Consider the following 15,525-nt stretch of genomic DNA (forward strand, 5'->3'; position numbering starts at 1 on the left):
TGTAAATGGATTTTCTTTGTCACGCTTCTTTATATTGAGCCGAATTAGAAGACAATTATCCCTTACAAAACTATAGTTGGAACTTGGGAGTAATGTTGATAAATGACCAGATTTTCGCTTAGGCCCATCGAGATTTTAGCCAAAATAAAATTATATAAGCCTGAAGATTTCGCTCAAATATGACCAGGATTGCCAGGTCAAAATTTTCAAATTGCGAGAGAAATTTGGTATTTTGCGGGTAAAATATGAAAATTGTAGTAGAAATATAAAAATTGCTAAAAAAGTGTCAACCTTCGGCCGGGATTGTGAATTAGTAGTTATCCCCTTATTGATTCTTATAATAACTATATAAATATTAACAAAGTCGGTAATGTTTTGTAATTTTTAAAATAGGTAATATTTTTCAAAATAACTTCTTTGTAGTGAATTTACTTTATTTATATTATATATAAAAAAAAATAATTTGAATCTCCTCAAACAAGACATCAATGTCTAAAAAACAATCAACTGATGGTTTCACTTTCAATCCCAAGGTCATAATATCTATAAATTTGTAATCGAGTTATTGAAATCAAATTTTGATTGCAAATATTCTAAAATTGTCTTAATAAAAATGCTTCATTTAAAAATATATTAATTAGAGTAATATTTGAATATTATAATATGATATATTCAGTAATAGTGCCATAAAATTTATTGTCAATTTTAAACTGTAAAAATGAACACAACTGCAGCATTATTTTGTGAATCTTACTGTATATTAACAACATGTAGTAGATTTCCTACATGTGAAATTATTCCTAAATATGCCTCTGCCATTTCATTCTCGAAAAAATATTTCAAATTATAGGACAGCATTAATAATCTTTATTTAAGAAATATTTTTTTTAAAGGTACGTAAAATTTTAAAATTCTATCGATGGCAGGTATTAATGATAATTACGGATAGGGACCGTTACAAGTCACACCATTCCAAGTCAGACCACACCATCAACTCTTTTTATTCATTAACTCTTTTAGTTGATGAACTAAATTAGTTAAAACATTTCATTACAATTATTTCGACATCCACAGATAATACACTCATTACCTTTATGTAGTATATGGCATATACAGTCAATTGGCATTAAGTCAACAATGAGCTGTCTCAATTCTGTAAATACACTTTGGGGTTTGCCAAAATTCACTGAGGCATTATCAACGCAGAAAGCTGACATGCAACTCGTTGATAATCTCAAATTTGCTATATTTACCATTATATGGTTAGCTATGTCTTTGGATTTTTCTTTATCAGAGGAAAATTTAATAGTTTTATTGAAACGCTTTTATTTTTGTTGAATAGCATAGGATCAAGAGAAATGTTTTAATATTTCCCTTATTAGATGCATCTGTCAGAATTGCATATGGATGTCCATCTTTCAAATCGTCAAAAATTGACCTCCTGGATTCAGGTCTTAAAACATTGGTGATAGCCTTGCTGATTTTTGTTCAACCACAAGTAAATAAAAATAAAACATATGATTGAGGTAAGAATAGAAAGAAATTTACAGACATGTTTTTTTAATAAATATTTAAAATTTATTTTAAAAATATAAAAATAATCAATTACTGTATCTCAATATTATTATTTATATGTTAAAAATGTTAAAATGCTAAAATGCTAAAATGCTAAAAAAATAAATTGTGCGGGAGAAATTTAAAAATTGTGGTAGATTTTTGCGATAGTTTTCCAATAGCGGTAGTTTTGCTGGAGTGAGATGTCTGAGTGTAAACTAAAAAATTAGGAGGTCTCCCGCTGATGTGGGGAGACCTGGCAACCCTGTATATGACAGAAAGATTTGGACCTCAATTTGCCAAATCTCGAGGCCTATCTATATAATAGTTCTTGATCAAAATTTAATAATTTTTCGAAATCTTAAACGTCTTGTGAGTACTAAACGAATTGAAATTTAAATAAATCAGCTGTTCGGCAATCACTTTGAGTTGGACAATATTCGCAGTACTTCTATTCATAAATTTATATGAATGTAATTATATTATAATTATAACAGTTTACGATTATATATTTTTTTGTTTAAATTACAATTGTTTTTTTTTTAAAAAAAATGGATTTACTTAGAATAGTATTTCTAGAAATTATGGTTCAAAAATTATATTCTATAATGAAATTTCCATTTTATTATTCATCTGTAACTTCAGTCTTAAATTTTTAAATGAATTCATAGTCATTTATTATTCATCTCTTATAAACAGAAATATTGTATACATTATGTCCAGTTGGCGATATTTGTTCTAGGTTTTCCGTTGTGTTACTTTAATATATCCTTATTAATTGTATATGATTATTATTATAATACAATATAAAAAATGTGTAGAGTAGAGTAATTCATACATCCTTTAAAATACTTTCTGATTTTTTTTAAATTTTATAGAATTTAATATTTAAAACATCTCGACTTTTGATTGTTTATTCAGATAAACTTATTTTCATAATTTCTTAACTATTACAATTATACCTTATTCAAACTGAATCTGAGACTCAATTATCTTATAGGAAAACTAATTTTCTTGCCATTTCGGGTTCTAACCTCTTTTGGTATCGTATTTTTCAAAAATTCCCATATCTGTAAGAATACCTTTTTATGACACGGCTACTAAATTGTAAAATTATTAATGCTAGTGCTACACAGCAAGAGTCATCCATTCTCATATTTAAAAATACTATTAAAAAGTGTTGATTTTTTTAATAATCATGATAATAATTTCTTCTATATATTTTGTTTATTATATTTTTATTTTTATTTCTAATTATTATATTTGCTTTCAGTAATTTTTGATTTATCTTGATAAATCTTGATTTTAATTTTTTAGATTTTTCTCATTTTGATTTTACCAATAACTTATATCTATTTATACGGTTATAATTAGGGTTATTCAATAAATAAAATCGAATAATTTGCTATAGGCATTCGTAACGAATAGTGAAATTCGATTGAAATAATTATGAAAAGTAACGTATTGAATTCGTTTTGAATAGGTCTGCTGTATAATAAACAACTTGAGGATTAAACTAAAATGATATATACATATGCTTTAGAATTATTGCTACCTAATGATTGGCAAACTTCATCCATAGGAAGAACTTTGTCTTAAATATGAGACTCATATTCATAGTATAGATTTAAAGATATAATGAGATTTTAACTATAAGCCTATATCGAATACTAAGTAAACCGAAATGAACAAATAATATCTATAATGATTGCAGAATAGTAAAATTAAAAAATATTTAGAATCGCCATTATTAGCTCTATAAATTAAAAATAAATGTAAAATATTTTAAAAAAATTCGGGCAGGGCAAAAAAAATTTTTTTAAAAAAAATCCGGGCCGGGCCGAAAATTCTTTAAAAAAAAAATTCCGGTCAGGACGTGCGAATGGTATCCTCAGGTCTCTGGTATATATATCGAAGCATTTCATATAAAATACAATATATTTATGTTATATAAAATAGCTATAAATGACGTAATTTTTTAGATTAAAAATAATTATATTATAATATAATGTGTAAATCGGATTAGATCAAAGAAGAATGAAAATATACTACAATATTCGCCATAGCGAATCTTTTTCAATATTTTAAATAATATTAACTGCACTTATGAAAAGAATTCCATTGCTGAGAGAAGGTCCGTTAACATTTATCATCATTAAACTGGATGTGTTTTAACATTAGTTCACTTTAGAACCGTAAGGAGGCAAGCCAATCCGTAATAATTGCATTCATAAGGTGAAAGTTAGGGCTCACATTCAGCAAGCAGTACTACAGGGAATTGTATTTATATAATTTTAAAATTCTTTCAAATCACGGGTGTATTTTATCCTTATACAATATATTCCCTCATCCCATTTATTTTTTTTTGTAATTTTACAGAAGAGCTATTTTAATATTAAAATTTCTATTGTTTTCAATTTTCTGACAAATCTTTATTGGCTATAATTTAATTTCATACTTTTTTATGAAATAAACATACATTTAGAAATTGTAAAAACCTATCAAGCCTATCATTAAACGATTTTAGAACACGAATCGTTCGTTTTATTGATTTTTCAGCGTTAGGTAAACTGATTGTTGTTATCTGGAGTCATAAAGATAGATTGGAGAAATAAAACAGAACATCATACATCAAGGCGAGATCTGATAAGAAATACCACTTTCTAATCGGGTGGACAGCCCGTTAAATTTGCATGAGAATTTGTTGAATTTTGGAAATGTTTATACAGGGCATTATAGTTATTCCAAATACCCGTACGAAGACTGCTACACCCATTGTACAACAAGTGCCCTTTTAATATTCAGTCGAAGGAACAATTCAGACGCTATTTGTGTAAAGGCTTTAAATTGATTGACGCCTGTAACACTTTTATAGGACACCGCACCGCCAATTCTAAACGAAAAATCCCCGTTGGGGGTAGTGCACAAAGAGCTTTGCACCAGATTCCTTCTCACTCATGATAATGGAGCCATTTCAATAAGGTATGAACTATCTTCTCTGCATCTTGATTCCAGTTCAACTTGGTCTAGAAATTGAAAAATAGAATGCATAAGAGAAAACATATTTATATAAATAACCAAAGTTGGTTTATTTGACAACGTAATAGATTCATCTATAAGATAGTAATTTTAGATTGTAGCATTTCTTTGGCGATTAATTATTAACAAGTTACAATATCTAGAAAAATAATAGATTTCCACGAGATTTCCTTGCAAAAAAATTATCGTCAAAAACTAGTTAATTAATCGTATAAAATTTTTGTTATTCTTCGAAAATCAAATAGTTGCCTTCTTTCTTGCCTTGCACAAAAAAATCGTATAAAGGAACTTTCAATGTAACTGATTGCAGTCTAGTTACAAATTACTTTAAAATATTAAGGGTTTAACTTGCAACTGTAGCTAGTTACTATTCAAATTAATTTTCAAGTAACATTTATCAACACTAGTTAGATTATACATATTTTTTCTGGGTTAGGGTAAGTCTGTGATTGGTGCTGTTAACTGATTGAAACAGATAATTTTGTTAAATGGTTTGATTTTAAAAATGGCTAACTCAATATTTTCGCCAAAAATATTACGCACTCATAGATGATAGCAAGGTTTCGACATATATTAACAAAATCTCGAGGCTTGCGTATAATATTATTATGACGATAATCTTAATTTAGAATCGGCTAATAGGGTTATATTCAAACAAATTTTTCAGCCAATGGCAACCTTCCAATATAAGATTCGATTTAAAACAGTAGCTACCTTTCATTTTTCCAATACTTGATTTAAAAAAAATATCCTTGTGCATAAATTATATTTATAAATACCTTAAACAAAATTTGATCCTAATTTTTAACATTTTACCTATTCAAAGGAAATTTAAAAATAAAATTTTTTAACATCTAATTACTAAAATCCTTTTCTTTCTTGCTATTTTTTTTTTACACAAATTACAATTTATAGTCAAATTAATTCAATTATTTCACAAGCAGGTTAAGTTTTATTCAGACCTTATCTTTCTTTTCCTACAAAAAATTTTAAAATATATTTATTCAGTCTCGTCCTCAATCCTCACACAGAACACAAATTAGAATATATATATATTTTTAGGTTAGAAAAGTACTAAAAAATTAATAAGTAATTTTTATAAGAACGAAGTGTTAAAAAAATTTTTTTTGCTATAAAGCTGACAGGCGCCCTTCTAAGAAAACTGTCTACTTTCTTTTTTTTTCAAAAAAAGAGCATTAAATATAAATACATTTTATATTATGCACAAACATCTACGTCTCCCCTTGTCTTGATCTCATAATGTAAATTTAAATTAACATTGAAGATGAAGATATTAAATATCTTTTTGTATATAAAGTATATTTTTTTTTTTTAAAAAAAGTAAAATTTATTATCGGTTTCGGCATAATGATTATCATGGATTATATTGATTATTCTCCTGGATATTGGCTAAATAAAAAATATTTTAAATATGGTTTTAATTTTAAAAATACATTTAGCAATCGAATCTATGTTAAAAAATACATAATTATAGTATTAATGTTTTTTGATATCTAAAATGCCTCCTATTTTTATAGTAGATACAAAAGTATAATTTTTTAATGGATATTAATTATTATATGGAATCAGATCCATAGATTAAAACCATATTAGTTTTTTAAAAAAGGTTTTAAAAAAAAACAAAAACATTGGCAATTATTTTTATTATAGCAGCAGCTTATAATGGATTTTATGATATCTTTGTCTTACCTTTGTTTCGTTTCGACAAAAAAAAATCTATATGACCCCCTTTTTAATTAACTTAATATTTCTTCTTTTTTCTTACCCAAATTTAAATTATCAGGCTCTATCCCAGATTAAAAAAAATAAACACTCAGTTCAGAGCAATAAAGTGTATGTAACTCCGAATATTATACTAATAGATGGCACAAAGGTGGACATCTATTAGCGAAATCTCGAGGTCTGAATAAAATATTGAGTTAGCAGTTTTAAAAATCGGCTCAAATAGAGACTTATATCACTATACCTCCAGGTCATTTATGTATAGGCGCCCATAATAGATTATTTTTGTTGGGGGAGGTGGGATGTTTAAGTCTTTGCGATAATTCTGGCCGAACAGGATTATTAAAATAAAGGGTTACTCGTACTAACGTAACTGAATTATTATTTACTACATTGGCCCTTAAATAACTGTTATTTTATGAGAAAAATGAATTGAATTTAATTCATATTCAATCTTTCTTTCTTTTTCTCGTTTGACGCCCGTCATTTCGAAATGACTTTCTTTTTACTGATAATATATTACTTTTATGTAATATATTTAATCTATTACATAATAATTATATATAATTTATTCCAAAACAAGAACAAGATTATACTAAAAAAATATTAAAAAATTAAAGTAAAACTAATATTTGTTATAATTTTTTACGAAAAAAAAAATATGATTTGATTTATTAATAAATAAAAGGTGACACAAAAACTTAGGTAAGGAAATTGAGTTATCAATCATAAAAACAAACAATTTGCAAGATTAATTTTCATCTAATTCTGATTTTTATAAGCAAAATTATAGATTTGAGGAATTATGGTATAGAAAGAATACATTAATATAATAGAAAAAAAAACTCAGATGAACTAAAGGTTAATAAAAACCTCGCGCTGTTGATATCTATAATATAATGAGAAATTGAGAATTATTGATAAAAATTAAACTAATTTTAATTTGCCAGGGCAAAATATAATCATTATTTACCAAATTAATTTATAACAAAAAATATAACGTTAGGTAATATAATAATACAAAATATGGAAAATGCCAAGATTACAGTGTTGAGCAGATTTAATTCAAAACATTCCTATATTTTTTAATTCTTTTGTAAATAAAATTATTTAACTTGTAAAAATAGATAAGAGTGGGGGACTGGGGTTAGGTACCGTGGCTTGGCAAACCACTTCATCTCATTTTAAAATTAAATACACCAGAAGGCTAAAATTTTATCCTAATATAGTTTTCATTAGTATACATAAATGAACAAAATATATTTTGCAATAATTAATTACTAAAAATTTTATTTTAAATAAAATTTTGATGAAATTTTCAAAAGATTTTTATATGACAGAATATTAATTTTTATTAAAATATAATCATTTATGTGTAAATTAAATTTTATTACAAAGTTTAAACATTCTTCTATAATTTGGGTAAGTTTTATGACTATTTATCAAATCTATATATAATTCTAATCATGATTTGTCAATTTAGAGCTAGCGGGGTTTGCTAAACCATACACGCCAATTATGGCAATAATAGCGAAAAAAATTTCAAAATCTTGTAAAGGTAATTTCATGGCTGTTTATGATTGGCATTTAGGATTTATGCTAAGAAATCTTAATCTCTCCTTAAAATTCATATTTTTTTATGTCCAAAATGTTTTTAAATTAGCCAAAATTAAGTTTCAATTTTTATATATAATTAGTTTCAATTTATAAGTATTATGATATTTTGAACAATAAAACAATAAAATTATTCTATACATATCATTATTAATAAATAAAAATGCATTCAATTTATTATGGCCTAAAAAACCAATGGTTTAGGAAGCCCCTTGAAGTGGTTTGCCTTAATCTGCTATTGGGGCTTGTTGAACAAAATTTTCACTTTTACAAAAAATAAAATTTTTAAAAAATGATTATATACTTAAGATTTTTTATAGGGCACCTTTATAGAGTATTGTTTTAGGTATACAATCATATATTATTTTTTATATCTATAAAACAACAAGAGCTAGCCAATTTTGCAAAAATTGGTTCGACTAACCCCAGTCTCCCTATTTAAATTTTTTATAATTTTTTGCAAGTCAAATAATTTTATTTTCAGAATCAAATATGGTCAAAACTGTATAATAAAATTAAAAAATTCGTCTCCCATAAGAATAAAAATAATCTCATTTTATCTAATCTATATTATATTAGCCATAAAGCTTATCATTTTTACTTTTAAAAATAAATTAATGTTGTTACCCGAAGAGCAAAAAATGTTTATATAATTAATCTATTATATTGAATATAACGCGTGAAAATTTGTAGCTTTAACATAATAGCTTATATCCTGAATACTCTCCATCTGTATACTAATTCTTTTATTGACCGTCGGTTTTTTTAACCATTTTTTAGGAATGTATAAGAGTATCCTTTAGAATGTAGCTGTTTGCCTGATAGTTTAAGGTTTTTTTTTCTAAGTTTACTTCTTTGGGTGACCTTTTTAAAAATTATTATTGAGTATCGGATCATAATTATATATTTTCGGTATTTCTAAAAATTTCCATTATTTAAAACTTATATCTAAAATTTATAAGGTTTCATTACAACTAGAATCTCCAAGGGGCACATTTTGTCTTCCCAATAATAAAATTTCAGAGATACGATTTACTGCTTTTAATGAATCTCAAACAACGGCATATATTTTAAAATTAATGCATCCTTTTAGAATTCTATTTTCATATGTTGCAAGTATATAAAGTGAGCAGTAATTAAATGTATTTAAATCAACAAATAATTTAATTAGTATTCTGATGAATCTACTTCAAAGAAGGATATTTAGTTTATACCATAAAAATCGGAAAGAGAGTCGTGAGTATTTTTATAAATATAGTTGGATTTTTTAAATTAAAAATAAATCCCCGCTTAAAGATGGCTAAGACGAATGTCGATGAGGAATTTCAAAAATTATGTTATTGTTGAATTTATGCCAGAGCTTGAATTTATATTCAAGACAATCCCATCATTCAATTATTATTGATAGGATCAGTAGAGAAATATTATAAAACAAATCTCTTTATGCTTTTTTTAAAGTTTAATAACAAAGCTTCTTGATTTATTAAGCAGAAGCAGTCCTCCAATCGAAGAGTTTATTTCCTAATATATTAAAATCATTATATATTTTGACCATTGTACTCATTAGTCATTGACACCTGTCAGGTGTGCAGCCAGGAATTTTCTACAGGGTAGATAATTTTTTTTAATGATTTTTTTTTGGAACATTAAAAATTTATTAGAACTTATCACCATATAAATTTTATTATTTAACCAATCATATTTTAAATGACATAATTTAAATGACAAATAAAGAATATTGAAAAATATAAAAATATCTAAAGATAGAATAGAATATTATATTGTTAAAATATATAACTGTTATATAAACCGTATGAAAATCAAGGTAAAATATAGAATTAAACATTATATTATATGATGATTTAAAAAGCTAATAAATTATAGTTTCTAAATGAAAATTTATTCTTTTTCGCGATTATGCTAATTAGTGTTGTTAAACAACTCGATCTGCGATTTTCAAAAGTGGCTAACTTGATCCAGAAAAACATTTCGCAAGCCTGTATTTTGTTCATAGATGGCATAAGGGGTTGGCATCTATTAACAAAATCTCGAGGCTTATGAAATATTATTCTAGTTAAAATATTGAGTAAGCCGTTTTTAAAATAGGCTCAAATCGAGTCTCTTAACAACACTGTGCTAATATTTTAATATTTTACTCTCTATTGAAGATTAAATCTAGATGTACATTAGGTTATAATCCATTCAATTGATTTTATGATGTAAAATCCTACCTCTCTCACAAAATCATACCTACAGCCTCTTCGCGGCGGGGGAGTGGCAACGTGTTTTGGCGGTTTATGGAGGTTTAAAAGGCTCCCTGTGGTCTGAGTCTAGAATAGATCATTGCCTCCTCAACGGGGCGTAAAGACCACCTAAAGGGGTTGATGTGAGGAAGGGTATCCGATTGTAAAAACCTTGCTCCAAAATTTCCTAATGATTAAAACAAAGTGGGCGGGGTGTAGCCTTAAGTACTCCGTGGGTTTCCTCATCCACCTACGACAAAAAGAAGGATATGGTGAAACCACGATTCGTGAAAATGAAACATATGATGGCCACAACCTGATAATAAGTGGAGAAACGTTTACGGAAGAGATGGAAAGAGCTGGAGAAGTGATCGATATTCTGCATAGAAGGCATAATATTAGTTGCATACAAAAGACCAGATAGAGAGGTAATGGAGCAAGAATAAATTGGCAGGACAAGTGAAAAGTATAATTTTGACAAGGAAATAATGATGGTAAGGCTGGCGTTGGCGTATTGGTTGCTGGGAAATGGGTGGACAAAGGAAACGAAGTAAGAAGACACGATAATCAGATAATGATTATCAATATGATTTTTAATAGAAATCTATGCAATATTATTTTGGCATATGTTCCACAGGTTAGAAGAAGTAAAGAAGAGAAAAATACATTTTGGGACAATCGGGTGACATTGGCAATTGAAGAGGGAATTATCTTAGCTGGTGATCTGAATGGACATGTGGGAGCGAGTAGTGAGGGTTATGAGGGAATTCGTGGAGGATTTAGTTACGGCATGAGAAATACGGAAGGGAGGAGAATTTTGGATTTTGTTGGGATATGATTGTTTGAATAAAAAGGATTTGAGAAGCTGGTGGCTTACAAGTCGGGTAATGCTAAAGTGCGGTGGATTATTTGTTAGTAAGGAGATGTGATAGGAGCATAGTAAAAAATGTGAAAGTGATACCGGGAAGCACCGACTAGTTATAGGAGATCTAAAGGCACCAAGATCACTAAAAGAAAGTTTGTGCCAAGGCGGAAGGTTTGGAAATTGAAGGAGGAGAGTGCTAGACGTCAATTCAATATGACATTGCAGATAAGCGACGCAAAGGTGGCACAAGCATCTTGTGTAAATGACAAGTGGGAAGCCATGAAGAAAGTTTGGGTGAAGACAACTGAGGAGGTATGTGGATGGATAAAAGGGCCGCCTAGTCACAAAGAGACATGGTGGTGAAATCAGGAGGTAGCGAAAGCTATGAACAAGACGGATGTGCTTCAAAGAATGGTATAATAGTAAAGAAATCAGGAATAACAATATCTACAAGGTGGCGAAAAGAAATGCTAAGAAATAAATAGCGAAAGCGCAAGAAAAACAAAGGTAGGAGTTTGCTAAAGAAATGGAATGTGCGGAAGGAATGGGAAAAGTGGCCCGGGATGGCAAAGATGTGGTAGGTGTTAAATGTTTGAAAAATATAGATGGAATATGGTGATTGATAGTTGTAGTATTAAGAACACCTGGAAGATCTACATTGAAGGACTTTTGAACGAAGAAAATGAATGGGATAATGATGTTAGTTGTGCAAAGGTAGAAGGTATAGGGTGTAAATTTGGCGAGGATAAAATTCAGAAAAAAGGGAAGGCAGCAGGTTTAACGAGAGTTCAGAAATGTTTAAAGATTCTGATGACTTAAGGATTAAATAATTAATGAATTTAGCCAATCTAATTTTCACAGAAGGACCTATTAGAAAGGATTGGCGAAGAAGTATAATTATTCTAGTATAAAAGGGTAAGGTGATCTTTTATATAGCCGTCTTACAGAGCATTAAACTCTTAAACACAAAATGAGAGTATTTGAGAGAGTATTAGAGAAGCGGATAAGGGAACAAATTAAAATTGACGAAATACAGATTGGTTTTACATCGGGAAAAGGCATGACAATACAGGAGAAGTATCTCGAAGGAAAAAAAACTTTATTAAGCGTTTGTTGATTTGGAGAAAACATTTCACAGGGTGCCGCGTGAGATTTCTAGATGGGCCTTGAGAAAATCAGGTGTGGAGGAAAGGTTGGTTATCGCAGTGATGGCAATGTATGTGGGAGCACAAACAGCAGTACTACGGATTATGGTGATAGTGAAAGCTCTGAGGTAGGTAATAAGACTTCATCAAGGATCAGTGCTGAATCCATAATTGTTTATCTTAGTAATGGATGTGGAAGGACTTCCTTGGGAGCTATTATATGCAGATGATCTTGTATTAATGACAAACAGTTAAGAAGAATTGAAGGATAAAATTAGTAGGTGGAAAATGGCTATGGAAGCAAAAGGCCTGAAAATGAATGCAGCAAAGACAAAGGTGATGATTGGTGGTATAATCTGAAGATAGGGGAATCAAGTAGCCTTGTGATGTATATGGGAAAGGAGTTGCTAGAAATTTAATTCAATGCACCAGATGCCAGAAACGGGTGTATAATAGATGTAACGGGGAAAAAGAAAGTCTGATATTAGAAAGAAGGACCTTTATTTGTAGAAGGTGCATAAAAAGTTGCATAATACTGATAATGTAGAAAATGGTAGTTTGGATATTGGCAATGGGTTAACCCTGGGAAAAGTGGAAAAGTTTTGCTATTTGGCTGATATACTAAAGACAGATGGTGGTGCAGATTATGCTGTTGTTACAAGGGTTAAACAAGCATGGAAGAAGTTCAGAGAGATGTCATCTATTATAACAAATAAAAAAGTCTCTCTGAAGTTAAAGAGGGTTTACATAAGCTGTGTGAAGAGTTGTTTAGTTTTTGGCAGTGAAACATGGGCAATAAAAGCGGCCCACGAAACCAAATTAAAGAAACAGAGATGAGGATGATTAGATAGATGTGTGGAGTATCTCTGAGAGAGAGAAAACTAGGAAGGAATTGCAAGCAAGATTGGGTATAGAAGTGATTGGAGTAGTAATGCGAAGAAATAGACTAAGATGGTTTGGGCATGTGGAGCGTAAGACAAAAGATGACAGGGTAAAGAGATGCACCTTGATGGAAGTAGGAGAATCAAGACCTAGAGGAACGCCCAAGATGACGTGGATAAACCGTCAAAAATGACAAAAAAAAATCAGAAGGATAAATGGCCAACCTGGGTAAACCTGGAAATCGCCATTAAACGGAGAAGAAGTACTTTTGATAGATTTTTATATAATGAAGAAAAGGTCCTCTCATTTGTGCTTGTATAATTATTATTGTTGCCAAAATTTTTAGTAATTTTAATATATTTAAAAAAAAACAGAATATAGTTTAAAGTATCAAATTCTAATACGTTTCTTGAAAGATTATCTACTAAAATTGATCTTATCCCAGATTTATATCCTGAAATTAAGGCCTTCAGATCAATTTATTTCCTTCGAATAAAATTAAAATAAAATTTAGTCAAATGTTCATTTTTTTCAATATAAAGATTTAATATATCGCAAGCAGAAGGATTTATAAATAGGAGAAATCGGGGAGCATGTGAGCTCTAAATGGTAAAGGTCAATAAAATTAAAACGACTTAATATCTCATTTATTTCAATTATTTGTTTTCTACACATATTAGTTTTTTAACAGTATTAATTCTTCCTAAATAAAAATTTAGGGAAGGATGAGCTACGCCCAGGGAAGGATGATCTTTCCATGAGGCGCTTATGCTGTATAATATTGAAATATTTTTAAATATAAAAATATATGAGAATAATTATTAATTCTTTTTTACTCAAATTCAAATAAATTAGTATATATTAAGGATATAATAGACACTAGGGATCTGGAACCAATGACATTAATACGAATCTAGTCTGATAACTTATTCAAATGCATTAAAAACATTGAAGTCCGCCATTGAAACGAAATTTGAAAGGTATTAAACGAAATATATTTTAATGATAACTACAGCCATTGACATTGATTACAGCTGACTCCAATGTATGTATACAATTAATAAATGAATCGTCATCCTAGGTTAGTATTAATGTTAATGATTAAGGAGCACTCAAGGGATCTGAAAAATTAAATAGAAGTAATAATAATCAAATAGGGAATCGATATTAATATTAAAACTTTAAGAAAACGCCAACTCCTAATGAAGCAAACAGTAAATGAAAATAAGAAATGCAAATAGAAAAATTTAATCTTGTTCTGATCTAGAAAACAAAGTAGATAACTTAAGGAGCTTATCGCGCTAGAGAACAAAAAGAATTAAATAAAGAAAATTATGGTTTAGATTAATTAGTTCCCTACTAATAACAAGAAAATATGATATATAGTTTATGATGGAAGATATAATTTTAAGATATTTAAGCGTTTTTTAATTAGCTTTAAATTTTTTTCTTTCTAGTATCAGATTTTGGAATTGAACCAAAGCTCCGGGAGCATAAATATTTTTTTGCTATTTGGATTAGATTATATGTAAAGATAATTTAAAATAGCAGTATTATATACAAATTAGATATTATAGCGAATAAAGAAAATTTGTGGGTAGAAAACAAAAATTAATTAACAAATATGATACTAGGAGCAATGGAAATTTTCTTAGGTGGCTCGACTGTTCCCTATCTAGTTATGCTACTGGATAAAAAAATAATCAAATTGACATATACAGGTTTTATTAGTAGTAACACTTTTATGTATTATTGCTAACAGTTGAAACATAAAAAATCACCAGAGGGATATACAAATACATTGAGATGTATTAAGGTAGAGCGTTGGTGTGCACGGCGAAGGAGGGACGGGTGAAGAAAAGAGATAGACTTTATTGAAGATGACAATGTAAGAACGAGAGATAACGTAAAAGAAAATAATTTAAAAGTATTCGAGTGAATGCAATTTTGATTCCCTATAGAATTGATAGCAGAATCTAAAAACTAAAAAGATAATTTATGGCTTTGAACAATACCCTTATTGTGATCTGCATCAGGCCTTATTTCCCAAGCCTGGCCCGGCCTGATCCCAAACAATTTTTTTTTTATTTGTCCAGGGAAACCCGACCCGAAATAAAAATTATTTGTTGGCCCAGCCCGGCCCGAATTTATTTAAACATAGAAAAATTTAATTTTTTTTATTGTAAAAAAATTTTCTACAAATATAAAATATTAGCGCTTGTTTCTTGCAAGAATTTTAAAATATAACAATTTATTTGACAAAATGTAATATCATTTTAAAAATCTAAACCCTACCCGGTCCGCCTGAAAATTTAAAAAAAAAATATTAGGCCCGACACAGCCTAAAACGAAATTATTTTTAAAAAATAGACCCGGCCCGACCCAAAACCGGGCCGGCAAATCTCTGACCCTCTTTATTCAAAAACCTGCAAATCTCGGC

General features: G+C 28.7%; 1 protein-coding gene across 2 annotated transcripts in view; it reads right to left on the bottom strand.

The window, feature by feature from the left end:
* Positions 1-15,525, bottom strand: part of LOC135927805 (netrin receptor UNC5C-like) — a 46,253-nt gene that overhangs the window by 22,292 nt on the left and 8,436 nt on the right. The window lies entirely within an intron of this gene.

Source organism: Gordionus sp. m RMFG-2023, chromosome 4, assembly GCF_954871325.1.
Source record: "Gordionus sp. m RMFG-2023 chromosome 4, tfGorSpeb1-WG-v2, whole genome shotgun sequence".
Lineage (NCBI taxonomy): Eukaryota > Metazoa > Nematomorpha > Gordioida > Chordodea > Parachordodidae > Gordionus > Gordionus sp. m RMFG-2023.